Source organism: Mauremys mutica, chromosome 4 (assembly GCF_020497125.1).
Source record: "Mauremys mutica isolate MM-2020 ecotype Southern chromosome 4, ASM2049712v1, whole genome shotgun sequence".
Taxonomy (NCBI): Eukaryota; Metazoa; Chordata; order Testudines; family Geoemydidae; genus Mauremys; species Mauremys mutica.
In genome coordinates, this window is record NC_059075.1 from 105171001 (window position 1) to 105195179 (window position 24179).

The 24179-nt window shown below is 40.7% G+C and overlaps 1 protein-coding gene across 5 annotated transcripts in view; it reads right to left on the reverse strand.

Moving 5' to 3' along the window:
• The window catches only part of SERGEF (secretion regulating guanine nucleotide exchange factor), a 245359-nt gene that overhangs the window by 195576 nt on the left and 25604 nt on the right, over window positions 1-24179 (reverse strand). The gene's annotated exons all lie outside the window — the stretch shown is intronic.

Sequence of the window (24179 nt, forward strand, 5' to 3'; positions counted from 1 at the left end):
ACAAACACACCGTTATTGGTTATTTCTCCATTACAGCCAGACAGTGTTTGGAACGCTAATTTCAAAACTAGAACAACCGACTCTATGTACTGTTTACTGCACCCTGCCTAAAAGCTCAGAGAACACAATAGTGAAAAAGTGAGGAATCTACTTACTCTTTGGAGCATGAGGAGAGAAAAAGGTATTAAAATGTATCTGAGAAACTCATTGCAATTACCCAAATTTCAATATTTAGTTTTCAAACAGAAATGCCATGTCTGATGAGGCATGGATTGTACATGGAATTGTCTCAGTAAATCTGCATCCTCTAGATGCACTGTATAGAATTTTTATACGTATTTGTTTTACAAAAGAAACCTTTTTGTTTTGTTTTAAGAGATACACACATAAAATAGCTTACATTAAATTCCAAGAGATTTTCTTTCCATCCCAATATTTGGCACAGAGACATCCTGTGTCCTTGTATTTAGCATAAGGTTTATGTCTCCTTCAGAGAAGAAACCTTCTGCCACAAGCTTCTGTTAGCTGCAGAATAATGGTTTCTTCTGCATGGTGACTGATGATGGGGGAATAGTGCCACAAGATGCCCTGGGTGTCCCTAGCCTCTGATTGCCTGAAGCTGAGAGTGGACAACAGGGGATGGATCACCCAATGATTGGCCAATGCCAGGTGCTTCAGAGGGAATGAACAGAACAGGCATTGCTGGAAGACAAGATTCTGGGCTAGCAGGACCAGTGTGCCTTTAAGTGAAGTGTCTGGGGAAAATCTCAGCTCTGTGAGCAAAAGCTGTTACATATCTTTCCCACATCAAGGGGAAGGTGAACTTTATTAATGACCTAACAGTACAGATCCCTGTGCGGTGCGCGACAGTATAATTTGGGGTTTATACTCCAGCAAGGGTGCAAGTTGGAGGAGCTGGGAAATTGGCTGTTCCCTCCTGCCTGTCTTTGAATAGCTTAGGTAAAGCACTCAGGTAGCGCAGTGTGCGTGTGTGCTGCCACCAGCTATCACGTTGGGTGATAACAGGGCATGGAGAGGCTGGCTGGAATCATCAACAAAGCAGTGTTAGTTAGACCAGCAAAGCTGGCAGATTAAGAGGCACAGCAGTTCCCACAGCTCCCAGACTGCACCCCGGGGGTGACAACCCATCACAGTGGGTTTATAGTAAGCATGCTTGTCATGATTGAAACCTGTATGCCTTTTCCTAAATAGGCTGAAGGATGCAAGAAAGTTAAGAGCAAGTCCAGATCATATTCGATCATTTTAGAAATAATGTAAAGGCTGTTGGTAAGACAAAGAGAATCCCTACTGTACGGCTGCTTTGATACATACCTGAAACATTTTTAGCAACTATATTTTTAAACATATGGTATATCCTAATAAACAATCTGATACTGAGGGCTAGTCTACACTAGAAAAGTTTTGCTGGTCTAGCTATACCAGGAGATCTATATGGGCAAACCCTCCCAGTGAAGACACAGGTTATACCGGCTTTTGCAGGTACAGCTCATACCTGTTCCCCCAAACAAAATCAGCTACACCAGCAAAAGCACTTTTTTTTACAACTGTGTCTACAATAGGGCTTTTGCCAATATAAAAATGTCATTAAAAAAAAATCACATCCCAAACCATTATTATACTGGTAAAAACTTTAAGTATAGACCTGGACTTAGGCTCTGATCCTACAATTGACAGTACACAAGTGGACTACTGTCCCCCCGCGCAGAGTCCCATTCACTGTAATGGGGCTAAGCAAGTGCAGAGCCTTTCACCCACATGCTCTCACCTTATCCAACACCTCCCTTTTGCTGATGACGCAGCAGTGACAACCCACACAGAAGCTCATCTCCAAAACCTTATAGTCAGTTTTCCCAAAGCCTGCCAAGACTTTGGGCTTACCATAAGCTAAAAAAGATTAACATAATGTTGAGGAAGCACCTTCCATCAAGATCAACAACTATGAACTTGAAGTGGTGAACACAGTCAACCTTTCACTTGAAATGGAATTCAACATCCGCACTGGAAAAGCCACCACAACAACGTCTAGAATAAGCAAGAGGAGATGGCAAAACAACTAACTGACAGAACTCACAAAGATCTGTGTGTATTGTGGGTGTGTTATCAGCACACTTTTGTATGGGAGCGAGACATGGACCTGATACTCTCATCAGGAAAAGAGGCTCAACAGCTTCCATATGTGTTGCCTTCGTTGAATCTTTGGCTTCTCCTGGAGGGACAGAGTCACCAACACTGAAGTGCTCGAGCAGCCCAGCATACCCAGCATGCAAACACTTCTCAAACAGAGATGCCTCCGCTGGGTTGGGCATGTGTGCCAAATGAATGATGGGGTGCATCCCAAAGGACATCCTCTACAGTGAATTGGCATCTGGGAAAAGACCCAAAAGACACCCAAAATTGCATTTCAAGGATGTGTGCAAGTGAGACCTCAAAGAAATGGACACGGATGTGGACAACTGGGAAGATCACACTCAAGACCACAGCCTTTGGAGACAAGAGCTTAACAAAGGTCTCCAGAGTTACGAGAGGAAGCCACCCAGCTTAGCAGAGGAGAAACGAGCTTGCAGAAGGCAGCGCCCAAAGGGTCAAAACACCATCTTTAAATGTGATGGATGCGGCAGAGATTCTCTCTCTCAAGTGGGGCTCTTCAGCCAGAGCTGCCATAAAACCAACTGAGTAAATTATTTACTTCTCAGGGGCACATACTCATGGTCTCTCAAGACTGAAGGATGCCTACTACTTATCTTTTATGGGAATGAATTCCATAATCCTGCTTCAGAGCCTAAGAACATTCTGTCTCCCATAGTCACAACTCCTCCATTGGTTTACAATTTTACTGCAGAACGTTGCTACCATGTGAACTGCATTAAATATTATATACAGTATGTTCTCTATAGAATATTGATCAACATTTCATAGCAACAAAAAAAATTCAACCTGAGGCTGACACAAAGCATGGAAAATTCCAGCCCGAGAAGTTAAAGTCTGTCAAAGTTATAAGCATTGGGTTATGATAGAAAGTGTTAGGCACTCTTAACAAGAGGCATTGCTATTCTGTCACCTATAACAGAGGGTATTTAATAATGGCCTAAAAATATATATTATATTAGTCACATAGAATAAGAGGCTGAGGGATGAATTACTTAAGAATTAAAGGTGACATAACAAGGAATATTGATCTAAAATTAGAAAAGGACAATTTTTAATTACAAGTTAAGAAAACACTTCTAGCACAGTGAGTCAATTAGACAATGGAGTACATTTAACAAGGTGGGTTGCTAAGGCATCAGAATTTGATGTTCAAGAACAGACAAGATAAAAAGACTTAGCACATAGAAGACAATCCTGAAATTTGTCGGACAGGACGCAGAACACCATGCTGGAAGTCCTTTCCACCTATATCAAAACACTGACAGTGTTTAGTAAGAGCTTGATCCTTCAAGGTGCTCAGCACTCTGACCCTAATCCATGAAAGCACTTAAGATCATGCTTAACTATGAACATGTGAGTAGTTCCACTGACATCAGTAGAATTATATATGTGCTTAAAGTTAAGCACATGCTGCATTGGATCAGGACAGACTGCTCATCAGCGTGCAGGGACTGGATCCCAAGTCAGAAACAATGGGCTTAATTGTGTAACTTTAGGGTGTCATGTTTTAAGTGAAACTAATATCCAAACCAATAGACCAGATAACTTGTTTTTTTACCATTTTCATGTATGTTTTTATCTGGTCCATGTTGAAATTAATATTATATTATTCATGGTGTTTTATGTATCAGTAGAAATCTGCCTTCCTTTATCTCAGTCACATGGAATTAGTTGATTTTCTCCTATTCTTAAAGCTGATAGCCCCCAATACAACAGTTCATAATCAGAAAATCCCTTAAATCCTTTGCTGAACAGGGATTGACTTAAACATGTGTTTAAATGCTTGCTGAATTGGCACCTCACTTTTTAATCTGCAGTTCAACCTCATGAAAGCGCCTCTAGATTTACTTTATATCCTCCTTCAAATAAACTGCCACCATGAAGGAAAATGGAAATCCAACTCCCAAAGTCTGTGGCGTTGAGCATGTCTAATGATATTGCTTATAATACTTCTACATTTCTGTCTGACATTGTACATTTCACTATGCTTACTTATGATGCTGTCAGGAATGTAAAGTACGTTATTTTTCTTTCTTAGCCATTTCCTAATCAATCTATTTAGCCATATGGACTGTTCCAGTACAATCATAAATAGTCATAGTTGTACCGGAACAGTCCATATGGCTGAAGAGATTTTGGTCTTGTACATTTGACATTGAAACTGACCCATTTTTAAAGAACAGATAAGAATTTTAGTAAATGTTGATTTGTTTCTTCCACATTACTTCAGATTTATTTTTGTCTGAAGTTATAGTTGTCACTATTTTAAAACTGCATCATGATTACATTATGGTCACCTATCTTGACATCCCTCTTAACTATATTTAAGAACACCTTACTAGACACACAAAAAGCCACAATCAAGAAAGAAGGCTGTGCTGGTTTAGAGGGGAAATGACAGCAGCTATAAAAAATAAAAATAATAATATATAACAAATGGAAGAAAGGAATGAATGTATATAACTCAGAAGTTTGTCACTGTATAAAATTGCTAAGGGAAACAAAGGGACCCAAGGAAAAATCTATGGCCAGAAGAGTTAAGGACAATAAGAAGGAGGGTTTTTTAATAGATTAGAAATAAACAAAATCCCAACAATGGTATTGGTCCATTACTAGGTAGAAATGGCAGAATTATCAATAATAATACAGAAATGGCAGAAGTGCTCAATAAATATTTCTGTTCTACATTTAGAGAAAAAACAGATGACAGTCTTATATGGTGAGTGGGCTTGAAGCAGTGCAGGCTGCAGGGACATGCTGGCCACTGCTTCCTGCAGCTCCCATTGACCGGGAATCGCAAACCACAGCCACTGCAAGCTGCTGGAGGCCGTGCCTGCGAACGGTCAACGTAAACAGAATGTCTTGCAGCCCACCAGCGGATTACCCTGAGGGGCCGCGTGCCGAAGGTTGCCGACCCTGCACTAGTATCTCTAGAGGATGTTAAACAGAAGCTACTAAAGTTAGACATATTTTAAATTAGCAGGTTCAGATAACTCGCATCCAAAAGTTTTAAAAGAGCTGGCTGAGGAGCTCACTGGACCATTAATGTTGATTGTCAGTAAGTCTAGAAGCACTGGGTAAGTTCCAGAAACTGGAAGAAAGTTTATGTTGTGTCAATTTTTAAAAAGGGTAAACAGGATGACCTGGGTAATTATAGGCCTGTCAGCCTGACATTGATCCCGGGCAAGGTAATGGAGCAGCTGATATGGGACTCATAATAAAGAAAGAATTAAAGGAAGGTAATGGAATTAATGTAAATCAACATGATTTTATGGAAAATAGATCCTGTCAAATTATTTTGATATTTCTATGACATTACAAGTTGGGTTGATAAAGTCAATAGTGTTAATATAATATACTTAGATTTCTGTAAGGCATTTGACTTGGTACCACACAACATTTTGATTAAAAAAAACTAGAACAACAGAAATAATTAACATGGCACATATTAATGGGTTAAAAACGAGCTAACTGAAAGGTCTCAATATGTAATTGTAAATGGGGAATCGTCATCGATTGGGTGTTTCCCCAGCGGGGTCTGACAGGCATCGGTTCTTGGCCCTGCACTATTTAACATTTTTATCAATGACCTGGAAAAACACAAAGTCACCACTGATAAAGTTTGCAGATGACAAAAATTGGGGAGTGGTAAATAATGAAGAGGGCAGCTCACTAATTCTGGGCAATCTGGATCACTTGGTAAACTGGGCACATGCAAACAATATGTGTTTTAATATGACTCAGTGTAAACGTGTACATCTGGAAAGAAAGAATGCAGGCCATATTAACATAATGGGGGATTCAATCCTGGGAAGCAGAGACTCTGAAAAAGATTTGGGAGTTGTTGTGGCTAATCAGCTGAACATGAGCTCCCAGTGTGATGCTATGGCCAAAAGAATTAATGCGATTATGGGACACAAACAGTAATCTTGAGTAGGAGTACAGAGTTATTTTACCTCTGTATTTATCATTGGTGCAACCCACTGCTGGAATACTGTGTTCAGTTCTGGAGTCCAGCACTCAAGAAGGAAGTTGACAAATTGGAGGGTGTTCAGAAAAGAACAAAAAGATTAGAAAACTTGTGTTATAGTGATTGATCTCTTTGAGTCTACCTATTTAGCTTAACCAAAAGAAGGTTAAGAGGTGACTTGATTACAGTCTATAATGGACTTTTCAGTCTAGCAGAGAAAGGTATAACACAATCAAATAGTTGGAAATCAAAGCTAGACAAATTCAGACCAGAACTAAGGCATACATTTTTGACAGGGAGTGTGATTAATCATTGGAACAATTTACCAAGGCTTGTGGTGGATTCTTTTTTTTATCACTGACAATTTTTACATTAAGATTGGGTGTTTTTCTAAAAGACATGCTCCAGAAATTATTTTGGGGAAGTTCTATGACCCGTGTTATACAGAATGTCAGACTAGATGATCACAATGGTCCTTTCTGGCTTTGGGATCCATTAATCTAATAATACCCAAAATTCAAGAATTAGACACTCGCTAAGCTATTTGTTCATAATTTCTATCCAATAAACGATGTATGAAAATAGTTACTATTCTAGGTTCTTTATTACAAGTCATGGATGCATTTAAAGTAACATTACCTGTAATCACTGAATAGTCACAATGAATGGTAGAACTTTATTTGGTCAAAGTTACGATAGGGATCTTTATATAAAATTCTTTTTACATCTCTGTCTCATGAAAATTCACAGGTTCTTATGCAAAAATTCAAGAGGTCCATTTTGAATCTGCTGTTAGCCTCTAAGTTTCATATTAATTCTTTCTATGATCCACATCCCTCTTGGTGTTCTTCTGCATATTTTATATAGTTGGGTATGTTTCCAGTACCTTTTTTGTATTTTATTTATAATGCCTTAAATTTATCCATTAAAAAATTGTACACAAAACACAGACTTGTATCTACTAATGTCTCTTCAGTAAAATCAACTCAGAGCAATAGACTGCTTTTCATTATATTCCTCTCTTCATACATAGATGCTGGAGCTAGGGGGTGCTGCCGCACCCCCCGGCTTGAAGTCATTTCCATCATACACAGAGTTTACAGTTTGGTTCAATGGTTCTCAGCATCCCCAGTATACAAATTGTTCCAGAACCCCTGTCTTCACAGCTCTAGAACCTTGAAATTTCAGCTTTTCCTGTTGAAAGATTGTATCTCGTTTAGAGAAAATAAACGTTATTCAATGGAATTCACCATATGGGGCAGAAAAGACTAACACAGGTGGACTGTTAGGTTCCAGGGCTGCACATCACCCTAAAAAGGAAAACAAATATTCCCAAAGTTGAAGCCTTTAAGCACAGATTCCGATAGAAAGGTTAAGGGCACAAAATTCAGCACTCCTTATTCTGGCAAACTCCCTTTTACTTTATTAAATATTAAAGTATAAAATTATTAACATAATAATATTAAAGTATTATACTTCAATGAGAGTTTTGCAATAGCTAAGTAGTGCTGAAGAGAGCCCTGAATTAACATGTCAAATCACCATGCCAGATAATAGGATGGTGATAATTGGCAACATCATATGATAAATTCAGTGTATTGTGTACTGTGCAGCTCTGATAATTTCACCTGCACTCTGTCCACTGAGTCATCTCTGTCAGGACTGCAGCTAACATTCCAAACCTTTAAGAAGCTTTGAACAGCCTCCATAGATTGTCCCATTATTAAAAAAATAAAACCAGAGAAATGTTTGTCTCTGCCTCCACATTTACACTGACTGAACACTCAGGATGGGCAATACCTGTATTCAGACAAGGGAGCTATTCACATGCTTAAAGTTGAACATGTGCTTACGTGCTTTGCTGGACTGGGCAAGAATCTGTAGAAGATACTGTGAGGCTGGATTTTTCTGAGAAGACATTGTAACCTTAAGTATCAGATGAGGCTATGGGCAAACCAGAAGAATTACGTTTGGATGAAATTAAAATGAAACCTATTCATTCAAAAATCTAGTTAGAGGAGAACTATTGTCAATGATAGACTGAAATGTGGGCTTCCCTCCAGTACATATGGTTGTTTCTGAACTCTGCCATCCCATCAGAAACAGCGCCATCAGGGGGTTATGTTAAACCACCTATCATTCCTTGCATTCATTTTCAAACTGAAAAAATGCCCTTTCATATCTTTCTTCCTGATTAGAGACACTATTCTGCCTCACCAGCTGTGCGCCGGCTCATTCTAAATTCTAACTATGATGCATCTCTCACTTGTAGACTTTTATTAGCAATGTCTTAAAATGCAGATTGCTGCCTAAATTTAGTTACATAATTAAAAACAAATCTCACTCATCTCTACCCCAGCAAACAAAATTGCTGCACTCAAGGTTCAATAGAGGGCTTGACTTTTCATCTAAAAACAACTGTATCCTAATGAAAAGTAGGGAGAAAAAAAATCGAAGTGCTATTTACTGATGCCGCTGACATGCAAAGATGCATAAAACATTAACCAGCTATGGAAAAGGTCTATTTGCAAATGCATTATAGTATTACCAGAGGTTTACTGTTCTGCGTACTTCTGCAAATAAATTCAGCACTATGCTACTATGGCAGGATGAGTCACACACTTTTAATGACATTCTATATTTATACCTTCATGCCCTTCTTCTGCTCTCAGTTCTGTGCTTTCTTCCATACAACCCCTGTTTTACCTGAGACTCCCTTCCAGACTCAGTCCACCTCATCCCCAGCCTCTTTTGGTGTCTGGGCTGGGGGAGGGAGTCTGCAGCTGGGCTCTGAGTAGGGTGACCAGATGTCCTGATTTTATAGGGACAATCCCGATATTTGGGGCTTTTTCTTATATAGGCTCCTATTACCCTCCACCCCCTGTCCTGATTTTTCACACCTGCTGTTGGTCACCCTAGCTCTGAGGGGTAGGGGGTGCGGGTGTCTGGGCTGGGGGGTACCCCACAATGGGCTCTGGGGGGAGGGGATGTGGGTGTCTGGCACTCCAGCTGGGCTCTGGGGGGGCAGAGAAACAGGAACTTGGTTGTCATAGGGGTTTCTTTAACTCTCTACTCCTGGGGGAATTTTTTGTGTGTGTGTCTGTATTGTTACAGACATAGTTGCTGACAGGTATTTTTAAATAAATTACCAAAATAATTGAAACTGGCATGCTTATATAGTGTTATTTTAACAAATAAAATATGTAGAATTTTAAAATATTGTGCACAGAATTTTTTGAGACAGAATTCCCCCAAGAATAAGATTTGCAGCAGGAAGAAAGCTGAGACAAAAACAAGAGGTACTTCAACTCAGGCTGCAGATGAGAGGAGGGAGTTATGCATTTTCTGGTTCTGCCTTCTTCCTGTAGCTTACGAGTAAAGCTTGTTAGAATGAACAAATAAGGGGGGCCATTTGCAGAGGCGTTTACTATATCAGGCCCCACGCACAGACATGCAAGACAGAAAATTTACTGCAAACACATCTGGGGTTGTGGTTGCTTACATTTTTTTTTAAATGAAAAATGGGGAGAGTTAGGAATCAAGAGAAATAAGTAGCATGGGGAAGTTGAACTCCTTAAGCAATCAATCCTGGGAATTGCTGAGCAGCCTCAACTACTATTGATGGGCAGGATGCCTCAGCGTCTTGCAGAATCACCCTCTAAAGGTACCGATAACTGAACAACAGAATCCAGCATCTGCACAGTAATAAGTGGTTGGAAGGTAGTGCCCAGGGTCGTGGTCTAATAGCAAGTAGTGCCCAGGGTCCTGGTCTAATAGCAAAAGAGTCATGAGGATCCCACCCCAAGACAGGTAAGGGTCAGAGGCCCAACATCTAGGAAGCTGCAGTGAGAGAGACCAGAAAGGGGAGAGAGGTGCAACTAGCTCCATAGTAGTCGCATGCCTAACTGCCATTTGTGCTTTCAGAATATCTCCCACAACCCAGCCTGAGTTATACGTTCTTCCCAACCCTTCCGTCTTTCTCTAGCTCAAACCTGCAGCTTATTAGAATTCATTGACTGCAAGAGATTTTCAACATTTCAGAGCCATAGGTCATAAAACATGGGAGCCAGAAACTGAAGCCCTGTCTACATTAGAGACATCTGCACCAATGTGACTACACCAGTGCAAACCCCTAAGATCAGGCTAGAGAGGAACTTACACCATTTCTCTTTCAGAAGAATAAAGTTGGAAGGGAACAAAACAGAAAAACGAAAAGAGCATGAATGAAAAGCAACCCGGTTCTTCACAAGCTTTCATCCTCTGACACATCAAAAGAACACTGACTGAAAGAAGCAGGGCTGTCACATTCATTTTTCATAGACTGCAATGGGATGGGACAGCTTGGAAAGAAATCATGAGTATTCTCCTGCCTTGTTGGAAGTGGCCAGGTGAGGAGGAGTCACTGACTTGTGCAGAGCTGGGGGAAGAAAGGGGGGGGGAAAGATTCATGAAACCATTTTATATGCCAGGCTCAGTTTACTGCAGGCACTGAAACCCGAAGGACATCTGAATGCCTGATTTTGATCAATATTGATATTGTTAAATATTGCTACAATGTGATGAGGAACTTTTTAACAACTATTCTGGATTTTGAGATCCAACATATCAGCAGGTCTCTGCACACTTTTCAATTATTATCACACGTGTGTGTGCATGTGCTGGTTTTTAATCTTCTGCTAAAAGGGCAAGCAAGAGGAGACAAGCAAAAAAGATTTAGTGCCTTTCTTTGTCCTGTGTGACTTGCCAGCCTGATTCTTCAAAACAGATGGGTTCTGGCAATCTTCGTTGTCACCTTTATATCATCCCCAAAATTTGCCCTTCTCTTCTGACAGAGGAGTTGTCCATTTTCTTTTAAACAAGTTGCTTATCTTGCAATCATCTATGCCCACAAAGACAGGAGCCTGAAACAAAATATTTGTGTCCAAGGGAATTCTTATGGAGTACAGGAGGGTTATTATCAGAACCAAGAATCAAGGCAGAACATTGAGATGAGAACTGTCAAATTGACTATCACTTTGGGGAGAAGACACTGGCAGCAAAATATGTAGCGATTCATATCCCTAAAGAACTATATGCATATATAATATTCTGTGCTCATGACAGAAAAAAATCTTAACTGAGCTGGCAGACAGAACTGCACCTGAATAAGAGATGTGTCTTCTTCAGTTTCCATGCCACTTCTTTTGTTTACTTGTTTTATAAGATATCACCACCCTGAAGTGGAAATGACAGTTTCAAGAGGAAACCCTTACACGGTCATCTGATCCGTATACAATATATGCTAAGCCCCTCCCACCCAAAAAGGAGTTTGTCCCAATAACGTTTCATTCTTACTCTGTTAGTTGTAGTATTGGATGGAAAGGAGAGTCCTGCAGAGGGGAACTGGCAAACAGTATTTCTTTCCTCCAGGGGCTAGCTTTTCCTTTATAAAATGGAGAAATTATTGTTACCAGCTGATTTAGAACATCTTTTTCCTATTATTTTCAAACGTGGGTGCTTAAATTGTGACTTAGGAACCTGATTTATACATCCAGTTTTGATAACCATGGCCTAAACTCACTGGGAAGTATAACGACGAGTTTTCTGCAAAGGCCTCCTACATCTTGTCAGTACTTCAAACTGTTGCTTTGGAATCAGATTTTGCCTATAATAATTAGTGACAAGAGAATAATGAGATCAATAAAAGATGCAATAGCTTACAGACGACTGATTTGGGCAGTTTGAGTGGGATGAAGAGACTGTTGTTGACTTTTGTGCAATTATATTAGAAAATGCAGGATTCTCTTACAAAAGAAAATAGATCAATGTAACCAGAATCCACAGTAAGCCAGTTATGTAACTAAGGGCTTGTTTATATAAGGAAATTGACCAGCAGAACAATACTAGTACACTTATGATGCACGAGTAATATTGGTATAATACACCACGTGGAGACACTATTCCAGAAAAAAGTGACTTTTTTTTGTATCGTTTATATTGCGTGCACCACTAATTTGTATAAGGCCATTACAATATTCTCAGCATTGATTTCTATCCCATTTTTTATACATCCTAACATTTTGTGTTGATCATTATATTGAGATGTCCACAATGATGCCTAAGGTTTTTTGATAAGTTTCTGATCCACATCTAGCTTCAGACTGCACTATTTATTATTATGGCTATTAAAGCACTATTTCCACGGGGCCAGCATACACTCTGGTCTTCTCTTGCCAGCTTCCTTTGTGAGTGCACCTCTGTGCAGTGTTTCATGTCTCAGCAATACTGTTTCAAGAAAGTAAGAACTGGAGAACAAAGTGCTTAGCACAATGGCATGGGGCAGGGGAGGGTGGAAAGGAATGAGCCAAGGCTTGCAGAGATGGCAGTTAATCAGTGTGGGCTGAAACTGACCGCTGAGGCTGGGAAGGAAGAGGCAGGATTTTCCAACAGAGAGGCCCCAGGACTTGGAATCCCCACCAAGCAGTGGCAGATTAAGCAGATCCCACTGATCTGTGGATAAGATTCTTGGCTATCAGGGATTCCAGCACCCAATGGAACTCAGATCTGCGGATGATATTAGTGAAGCCCCTCCACTGGAGCCAGGAGGCTTGGGAGTTGGACTCAGGATGAGATAGAGACTGGCCCCAGCTGCCCTCTGTCACCTCGTGTTTGAATTTATCACAGTACCACAGTATGCACTATGACACTCCATAATTAACAGCATGGTCGCATGCTAAATGCCAACACCAGCAGCGACAAATGGCAGGAGGGCCAGTGCACATGGCAGGCCAAGCTCTGAAGCAGTCTGGCCTGCCTGAGAACTGCAACACGAAGCAACAACATCCTGAGCTAAGGAATGATAAGACTATCTCATCAACCTGGGCCTTAGCAGTGTTCATGGCTTATTCTAAGGGTTCTTTTAATGATCTATGTAGGTTTTTCAAAGAAGCAATAAAAATTATTTGAATTTTAAAAAGTCTGGTTACTAGCTTGGCAATATAAAAGTGCTAGCAAAGCTTGCTTTTCACCTTAGCATCATAAATGGGGATAGATTCCAGTGTATTTCTTCTAGGCTTTAGAATCTCACGACAATCGTCCCAAATACAGGTCAAAACCAGAAAGCAATGCTGTCCTCTAGAGGACTGTTAGTCATTGCATTTTCCTGAAACAGCAGTTTTTCTGTTCTACACTCAGCTAGTTCCACCTCACACAATCTTCTAGAATTTAGTGATGGGGAAAAAATGAAATTAAATACAACTCTGGAACTCCACTTGGAAAGGTATTAGAAACAATACAAACAAAATAATAGTGTATTTATCAAAACATAAGCACAGCAAACTAGACCCAGGTTCGCAACTGATCCAGGATATAAGGAAAATGCTGGAGAATCCTATACAGGTTAATGAGTTTATTTTAGTTTGACGGGGTATGCTAAAGCCCTATAATTAAAAGGGCTAGGCACCTGAATCAATATTTACTAAACCACTTCGGTCTTACAGTTTATAGAATGAGCTTTTAGGAAAGAGCCAAGGAGAAGCTGCTCAGACTTGCACCATTTTAAGTGTGAGTGAATCAATTTGTTTTTCAGTCTGTTTAGAATGCATTATTGCTTGCTTACAATAGCGCCTTGATCCCCCCCATGTCCTCCCCCTGCCCCCCCCCACACACACACTGTAAGAAACATCCTCTGACCCAAAGTCTAAACAGACAAGGGATGGGAAGCACAGGCACAGAGGGGTGAAGCGACTGCCCACGGTCACACAGCCGACCAGTGGCAAAGGTGATAACAGAACCCAGCTCTCAGTCCCATGAATTATCCACTAGCCTACAATGCCATTCCCAGTCTTTGCCAACAATTTGGAGTCGAAATAGTTCCTCCTCCTGTGGAATGGGTACATTAACAATAAAATAATTAGAAAAAAAACAGCAAAGTACACAAAGCCACCCTATGTTCTTTAGAATGCTTCCTGGAATAGAGATGGTACATTTATTCCTCAGTGTCATTCATTGCCAAGCTTAAGCCTTGAGGATCAAATTAAAGCACATTCAGTAGCTGTGGGACTGCTGTAAGCCAACCCTTTGCGCTTTCTGTCTCTGTATACATTACATCAGTTCGCACTGACATTCTATTTTTGTTCAGTGGGATCAAAGTATGCCTTCTCCAATCTATATTTTTGGGGGGGAATGAAGGGGGGGAGAGAAGCCTTGTTCTTCTAGCAACATTTTGTATGTTCAATTGTAAGCTCCTCAGAGCAAGGACTGTATCTTTCATTGTGTATGAACAGCATTTAGCACAAAATGGCCCTCATCTTAATTAAGGGCTATAGACACTGCTCTAATACAAATAAAATAAAATAATAATAATGAGGGTGCGGAAATAAAATAGTTCAAATGAAGATTAATCAAGTAATCAACTCTAATACCATTCTAGAGTTTAGACTGAGAACACAAAACCAACATATATCCCTTGTAATATGTAGTAAGAATACATTATATTGATAGATGTTACTAATGTTAGAGGAATAAGTACAAACACTTATCATATACTATAACCAAAAGAACAAAAAAAAGTTATAAAAAAGCTTTGCTTTAAGAAAATCCATACCACACAGCAACACATTCCATGGAGGAAGGAAAGAGATGAAAATGTATGTAGCCAAAAGAGATTATATATGGCTGTTACTAATTATATTACATAATTCTGACTAATGTAATAGATGGAGGAATGCTAGGGGAGGTAGGCTGATAACGATATAAATAAATATATCAGAGTCAAATGCATATTTAAAGGCCAATCCTGTAGCTCTTGAGCACCCAAAAATCCCAGTGAAGTCAATGAAATTTACATGTGTTCAAGAAACACCAGATTAGGCCCTTGAATGGGGAAAACATTTTGATTTTGTGTTTATAAATCTATTTACTTATCAAGACAGAAAGGTACCCCATGGTGATATATCTGATGTGGGATCATTTCTAGCACCTAGAAGGAAGCTGGGAAATTTAACAAACATTACTGATTTGATACAATTGGAAAAATTTATTGAAAAAGTCTATGATCCTGATTCCTAACTGCACAAAGGTGTAACTTACACCCCCTTTAAGGCTCATTTGTGCGGCGAAAGCAGTATTAAGGGGCCTTAGCATAAATGAGATCTCAGACCGATGTATCTAGTACTTAATACTTATAACGGTTGATATTTCTTCTACATCCCACACTATCTTACATAAAGTAACTATTCACACAACACACATGCATACTACTTACAAGGTCTTACTGTAATAACGAAAAGAACAAAATGACAGCTTTTTAAAGCTATTGGGCACCTCCAGGTGCTGACAGGTACCTAGTGGAAATTTCAAACGTGCTTAGGCACCTAACCCCCACCCAAGTTGCATTCATGTGACATTAACAATGCTGCTTAGATTAGCACTGTTCTTCAAGAGAACAATGTTCGTGTTTAAATAATACATACAGAAATAGTAACAGCTAAGGCTTGGTAATCAATTAGTCAAAAGCCAGGAAATGTTAAAGTTGATTGAAGTCTTGATCTCTACAAAAAAACAAAAACAAAAACGCTACCACCACTTATTACCACACACATAAAAAGACCAAATTTCTTTCAACAAATCAGTTCAGTAGCATTAAAGCTATTAATGTTTTAAGTTCAAAGAACACTGTTAACTTGGGAAAAAATAACATTTCCATCTGAAAATATGGCTTCCTACTATTGCTCCAAGCAACTTCTAAAATGACTATAACTGAAAGAGATTACAAATTGTATACTTTGTGCATTTAACTGCTACACTGTATAGTCTGTTTCATTGTTTTGTGATGGTCAGTTTCAACTCCCAGGCCTTGAACCTTGAATATCCATTCACCCTATACAAAGTGAGTGCAAAGCGCTGTTGCGGGCATGAGCAAAGAGTTTTGGTTTGGTAGTGTTTTATACCCAGTTTGCACAGTTTCCAAGTTCAGCTAGTTGTAAAAGTGCAAAGTATTCTTATTAGGTTGTTTCATGTCAATACTTTGCATAATGCTTTCAGTTCCCAACTTCCCAGCAAATTAAAAAAGTATGGATTGGATGGACTATAAGGTGGATAGAAAGCTGGCTAGATCATTGGGCTCAACGGGTAGTGATCAATGGCTCAATGTCTAGTTGGCAGCCGGTAAAATGTAATTATAAACAGGGAATCATCATCAAATGGGTGTGTTTCTAGGGGGTTCTTGCAGGGATCCATTCTTAGTCTTAAACTATTCAACATTTTTCTTAATGACCTGGACGAAACCATAAAACCATCACTTATAAAGTTTGCAGATGATGCAAAAATTTGGGGAGTGGTAAATAACAAAGAGAGCAGGTCACTGATACAGAGTGATCTGGATCACTTGGTAAGCTGGGTGCAAGTCAACAATATGTGTTTTAATATGGCTAAATGTAAACACATTGTGACAAAGTTCTGTCCTTGACTCCATGGGTCCTGCGTTTCCTAGCAGATTTTTGCTAGCATCAGAGGCTCCCTGGTACCCTCCACGTAGCCCTTCTCTCTCTAGAGGCAAGGGTCACAGCTTACTGAGCCATTTTCATCATAAGCCAACAATGGAGGTGAGGAGAAGCAACCCTCCCTCGCACGGTCTCTGTTGTCTCCCAGTCTCAGTGATTAATCAGGGAAGGGACCAGGGGGGAGCCCAGGCCCACCCTCTACTCCAGGCTCCAGCCCAGAGACCCTAAAATTAGCAGCTATGGTAGCTGACTTTTTGGAAATAGAACATGTACAATTTCCTGGGCCACTTCCCCACAGCAGCCCCCCACTCAATATCTCCTTCACCATTACCTCAGCGCCTCCTTCCTTACACCTGATATGGCTTTGTACTGCTGCATTCCTCCAACAGCACAACTCTCTCCTATAGCTCCTGACACCCACACCTCACTGACCAACTGGGAGGCTTTTAACTATTTCCAGCCAGCCAGCCCTTGATTGGCTTCAGGTGTCCCAATCAATGTAGCTATCTTCACTGCCTTCTAGAAGGATCTTAATTGGCCCCAGGTGTCTTGATTAACCTGGAGCAACTGCCATTTGGCTACCATGGTACCAGGGATTTGTTTAGCCTGGGGCTAACATACCCGTTCCTCACTACTTTACTGTAGCCATCTGGCCTTGCCCCATCACAATATACATCTAGGAATAAAAAATGTAGGGCATGCTTACACAATTGGGGGGGGGAGAGATTCAGGGGACTTGCACACAGGTCAGCAAGGCTCCAGGCAGGCAGCACTTCCATGGTCATAGTGGATTCTCCATCACTGACAAATTTTAAATCAAGATTGGATATTTTTCTAAAAGATCTGCTCTAGGAATTACTTGGGAGAAATTCTATGGCTTGTGTTTTACAGGAGGTCAGACTACATGATCACATTGGTCCCTTCTGGCCTTAGAACCGGATTCTAGATTCATAGGTTACATCAGACCAGAAAAGAAGTAAATTCCAGAGTTGTGGGCACTCCACTGAAGATGCCCTGGGCCCCACACATTCAAATCTCAGAACTGCACACCTACAACAGATCCATGAGCTCAAATGTTGCAATGGGACAAGGGGAGATGATCTTTCAGGGAGTTAGGACACAACTACGTAGAGCTTTAAAGACCAAAAAGTCAAGATGTGGTAAGTAGGTAGGTGTGCAAAACAGAGAATTGCATGCTTAACTACTGGACTTGATTGTGTGTTCTGTTCTCAGATGCAAAAATTGCAGATGCCATTTTAGAGGCTTGTTTGAAAATGTGGCACTATAAGTTTAACCCAGTAGTTCATGCACAACGAAATTACATAATTTTGTACAGTTCTCCTGAATCCTACGCTATGTTTACTAGACTAAGCCTATGTTGTTCATTTCTGTTTATCTATTAAAATTAATTTAAAAGATATTCTTCTGAGATGCCTCGCATCTATGATCCAGGGGAAGGACAGAACGTTAGGAGGCCTGGATTCACTGACTTGCTTTGTGGCAAGCCACTTAGGGTATGTCTACGCAGCAAAGAAAAACCTGAGGCTGGCCCATGCCGGTCAACTCGGGCTCACGGGGCTCAGGCTGCATGGCTGTTTTATTGGTTTGCAGGCTTCTGAACTCAGGCAGGACCCTGGGCTCTAGGTCCCTGCATGGTGGGAGGGTCCCGGGGCTCAAGCTCCATCTGAGCCCGGAAGTCTGCCAGAATGAAACAGCCCAGCAAGCCCAAGTTGGCTGGCATGGGCCAGCCACGGGTTTTCCTCTGCTGTGTAGACATACCCTTAATCTCTATGCTTCCTGTAATCACGCTCTGCATAATGACTGTAATGGAACAGCCTTCTTCATGAAGCATTTTGTTAGTGTGAAAGACCCAGGCCAGTTGTGAACAGCAAAGTAGTAGAAGGGAGATACGCTGGCCACTGGATAAGCAGTTTTCTGTTCCCTGAGTGACCAGAGCAGGGGCTGCTCCAGGCTAATGAGAACACCTGACTCCAATTAACCTGCTAAGAGTCAGGTGAGGCAGTTAAGCACCTGACTCTAATTAAGGCCCCTCTGATGCTATAAAAGGGCTCCTCCAGTCAGGCCATGGGGAGAGGAAGTGCATGTGAGGAACTGGGAGCAAGAGGCATGCAAGAAGCTGAGAGTGAGTAGGCATAGTGCTGGAGGACTGGGAAGTACAAGCGTTATCAGACTTCAGGAGGAAGGTCCTGGTGGTGAGGATAAAGAAGGTGTTGGGAGGAGGCCGTGGGGAAGTAGCCCAGGGAGTTGTAGCTGTTGTGCAACTGTACCAGAAGGCCCTCTAGACAACTGCAGTCTACAGGGCTGGAACCCGGAGTAGAGGGTGGGCCCAGGTTCCCCCCAAACCTCCCAACTCCTGATCAAAGACAGGAAGAATTGACCTGAACTGTGGCTTCTACCAGAGGGGAAGGTCTCTGGGCTGTTTCCTGACCCACAGGGTGAATCTGTGAGGCAAGCAAATCCGCCAATAAATGCAGGACCCACCAAGGTAGAGGAGCAACTTTGTCACATTAGCTACAGATGAAAAGTATTATAAAACAATATAGTCATCCCTCAAGATGGCATTTTGACATCCCCTCCACACTCACTTCCCTCTGATTTGGCTCCAGTTCCCAGGAGAGTTAAGTCCAGCATTCCACATCAGCTTTCTGCCAGGAATCGAATTGCCAAGAACTTTGCCACCCCATTCCCATCAGCCCCTATTGCTGCAGCTTCCATAAACTTTGTAAGTTAAAAGGACAGTGATAGATCAATGTGTGATGAAACTGGGAACTCTGTTTAGAGATTTAACTAAGGAAAAAATGAGACAATTCCCATGTGCACCAAAGATCTTTATTGCTGCTTCTGTGTATTCCGAATGATCTGTAGATTCCTTAAAATAGATTTCTGCAAAGCTTTAATTCCATACATTTTAGAAATATTAACAATGCTAAAGTTCCCAGAATTAAAAAGCAACCTGAACCACAAAATGACTGACCAAAGAGACTACAGGTTTGACAAAGCAAAACAACTATAAGCAGTCAATAAAGTCTAAATTAATGAAACACATTTTCATCCATCAGAAAAAAACAAACAAATGTACAACTGGTGCCCACAAACAAACATTACGTCACCATACAGTCCAACCAGCCTGAGTACAAACATTGATTTAGCAGGGAAGTACTGTGTCTCCAGGACTGACCCCACCAAGGCAATATAAAAGCCACTTACTCAAAGCAAAGTAAGTGATATTATGTTATTTTACGGAAGAACAGTCTTCAAGCTAAGGCACTGGACTGGGACTCGTGAGATCTGGGTCCAATACCAAGCTCTCCCACAGACTTGCTGTGTGCCCTTGGAAATATTATAAGATGATAATTCAGTTGAAAATACAGGTCATGCCAATGCTGCATGTATATTCCATGATCTGGCAATTCTCCGTCAAGCTTCATTGTTTTAACTAGCACTTTCACTTCCAAAATATTGCATAGCTATATTGTTCACTTGTCATAGAGATTCAATAATATCAAAAGGTATTTTATGGAACCCAGCAGCAGATAAGAACCAGCATTAGCTGCAGTCATAACTCTCTAGGATATGACGGACCTTATCAAGCAGATCAATGCAAAGTAATGTGCAGTTGTTTTTTATTTTTATTACAAATCACTTTACACTTGTCAACAGACCAATCTCATTATATCTCAATGAGTTATAGCCAATGACATTGGGCATGGAGATGTCTGCCTGTGATGAATATTATCATGTAGCATTCAATAGCACCTGAAGCCCGCCATCTTTCCTAGAATGTGTGAATAGGGAGTGTATAATATTGCCAAAAATAATTTTTAAGTTAAGAAAAAGCTGTTCCACAATTGCCAGAGTTCTCTTTGCTGTATTAATACTCCTCCAAACCTCACTTTATATTGTCTGCGTTCCACTCTACTCATTTTTACTTAGGTGTTAGTGTTAGGTTAGAATTTCTTCTTTTCCCACCCTGATAAGTTAAGTCCTAAAGGGCTTATTAAAATATATATAACAAACTCAAAGTACCACAAGAGATTTCTGCTCAACTTTTCATTTTTTCACCTCATCCTCCCACCATCCTCCACCCCATTTGTCTCTTTTGTTCACTTGTTGTCTCCTCTCTCATGCTCCTAGACAGAAATCTCACTGAGGGATGGATTATCTTCTTTGTTATTTGTCTGTACAGTCCATAGTAACAATGGGGCCTTGACTGAAAAAACTACCAAAGGAAATGGTGGCTTCTCCATCTCTAGATATCTTTTAATCAAGACTGGATGCCTTTCTGGAGGAAGAGCATTAGCCAAACACAAAGTATTGAACTCAATACAGGGGTAACTGGGTGACATTCCATGGCCTGTGTTACACAAGAGGACAGACCACATGATGTAATGGCCCCTTCTGACATTAAAATCTATGAATCCTTTATTAAGGATGCTACTGTATTACAATCTTGACAGCAAGCAACATGCATAAGCACAAAGACTGTTACAGTATAACTTCTCATTGCATGGACAGGCAGTGCAGACTAGACAACAGGGCATGGGAGTAGAAACCTGGAAGTTCTGTGTTGCAATCCCATCTGTGCAAGTGACTAGCTGGGTGGCACAAAATCAAACATTTAGCCTCTGCCTCAGTCTCCCCATCTATAAAATGGGGATAATAATAGCTATATACCTATCTCTCAGAGTGTTTGAGAGGATAAATATCATGTTACAGAGATCCCCTTTCCTATGCACAAACTCATTATAATATACCTTTCCTATTGTTACTGAAAAGCAGCATCGCTGATGTTATTACATTAATAGCCAGACCTGGCTTCCTTTGAACCCGAAGACATCAGGGAGAGCGAGATCAGCTCGTAAGCTGAATTTGGTTTTTTTTATTTTTAAAACACTGCATTATGTAATAATCACATAAGAAAAGAACATTTAAATATGATGACTGGACTGATTGAAAATACAAGAAATTCATTCTCCCAACTATTGCATCACATATGGGAGGTAAGAACATAGTTTTCCACCAGATGACTTTAGAACAGCAAATGACCTTACCAGATAAGATGCTTAATGCAAAAGGGCAGCCATACAACAAGTTTTCAGCATTAAAAACCCTAATTTTCCACTGTTTTTTTAGTTTAAGACCTACCAATAATTATGTTACTTTGATTTGACCAATCTCTAATATTTTATATAGTCTTCCAAATCTCAAAATCATACTCCCTCCGCCCCTGAAAGCTTAACTATTGTGCATTAGAAAGAATGTCAGAGACTTCATTCAGTTTCACAGTGTTTGATTGTCACCAACTGGCATTGAGCATTTGTCACATTCATTCAATTAACTGCAATTTATAGTCTGCCTATATTTGAAAAAGTGTCTTGTTGAAACTTTGTTCTATAATGTAGTAAAGTAATTTCACTTGCACTCCATCTAACCCCTTTCAATCATCCTATAGGTATAAGAGTTCAAAACGGATGTTACAACCAAAGAGGGCATCATTTCACAACACGCACCACCAACAGGGCCAGGATAGCAGGCACAAGGTTCCTGGGTGATATCTTTTATCAACCCACAACATGTCATATGCATGTGTGTGACGGGAGAGGGAGGAGTAAATAATTCTTATGGAAGGATTTGGGAGTATCCTTCTTCAGGAAAACTCTGCCATTTGAGAAAGGAGCATGAAAGGATGGTGTAAGGCACTGGGCAGAACTACCAACTCAAGAAGATGAATAACGAACCTTTTCACCAGCAGAGGAATTTCAATCCCTTTCCTCATAGCTTTATTTTATTGATTCAGATTAAGGATCCTAAACAAACCCAAGGCACTCAGAACAGCAAGTCCCAATTGCCAGAAAAATATTGTCATTAAAAACAAAAGCAAATAACTCCCTATCAAAACAAAACACTCCACTGCACACACAACTGTCCCCTGGAGGAGAGAGAACAAACCACATGTGGCAGGTGTCAGTCACATCGCTTAATGCACTACTGGAAGATGCTCAGATACTACAGTGATGAGGGCAGTATAAGAACCTATACAGAACAGTTTTCCAAATTCTTCGCCAGCTGGGAGGAAAAAGGAAGTGCCCTTACCCACAGCAGCCCCAGCCACTTTTCCTCTATAGCCCTACACTCAATCTCACATGTGACAGCCGGTTAACCCCTCCACCACTGGGACTTGTGGCATACACTTTTACATTGTCGTAGATGGTTTTGTGACTACAGCACAGGACTAAGAGTCAGGAGACCTGGGTTTTACTCCTCATAAGACCTTTTAAAAGTCACCCAACCTTCCAGAGACTTGGTTATTTCCCTACCTGCAAAACAGACAGGGAATTAACCACCCTCACTGAGAAGTTCTAAAGTTTGGATTTATTCACCTAAAGCACTTTGAGGTCTTCTGCTGAGAGGCAATACGTCAGAGCAAAGTACTGCTCAGTGACACAGTAGTTATTATCTTGTACATTCCACGGACAAAGGTTTACTTTTCAGAAGTATCTTTAGGATGCAGGGACAGAAGTCCAGCCTAGAAAGCATGTGTCAGCTGAAAAACAGCTCAACAGAAAAAAGAGAGCTGTGGTCAGCAAGGTCTTGGCCAGAATGAATGATGTTTATAATGAGTAAGCAAAACAAGTTCACGTAAGCAGAAAAGGAAACAAAAACTCCCCAGCCTGACATTCAGCCCACTGCTATAATCCTTTCCCAAGACATCCTCCCTCCACTTCCTCCCAAGCAGCCAGTTACCACTGAGGGCAAAGGAAGGAGCTGAGACCAGGGTAACTTTGTTTCCAAGAACCAGAGAGTGCTCCTATGCCCTGTCATAGCACTATTTAGTAATATAAAGAGAGAGGTGTTAATTAATACACAAGTGTTTAGGGTTTGGGAAAGACTCCTTGCATCCTTTCCCACAAAAAAAAAAATTAAAATAAATCATGCACCCATTTTTTTCCATAACTCAAGGAGAGACATGTGGCTAACATGCTAGCCCACACAGACATCCCCCAAGGTAATGATCTGTGGATTGTGTGTAAGGGGGAGGCACTAATTGGGCATTGGTGTGCATAGACTGCTCCTGCTCAGAGGACCGGTACAGGTTGCCTCACCAGACTGTGCCCTGTGGAGGAAGCTGGATTGCTGAAGCAGAGAACACACCCGGCTGGCTACTCTGCTCTCACCCAAGCAGAGCAGGATTTAGCCCATATTTGCACGCAACATATGAAATAGAGACAACATTTTGGCATTCAATTTCATCAAGCCAATGATGTGCTCAGTACCAATTGAAGAGCACATCTGAGCCTTCCATAGAGGAACAGATCTGCAATGAAAGCTCTGTTAGAAAGAGATGTCCCTAAAGGCAGCTGTTGCCTCATCAATACCAGCTACTGGGTCTGAAATAATATAAACTACACTTTGCCTCTTGGCAAGGTAATTTTTCTAAAAGTCTTCTTAAGAAAGGAAAGGGAAAACAAGACTGTGAATCTCCCCTTAACGGCAGTTAAAGCAAATTCTAGTATCTAGGCTCTAGCAGGTCAAAGCTA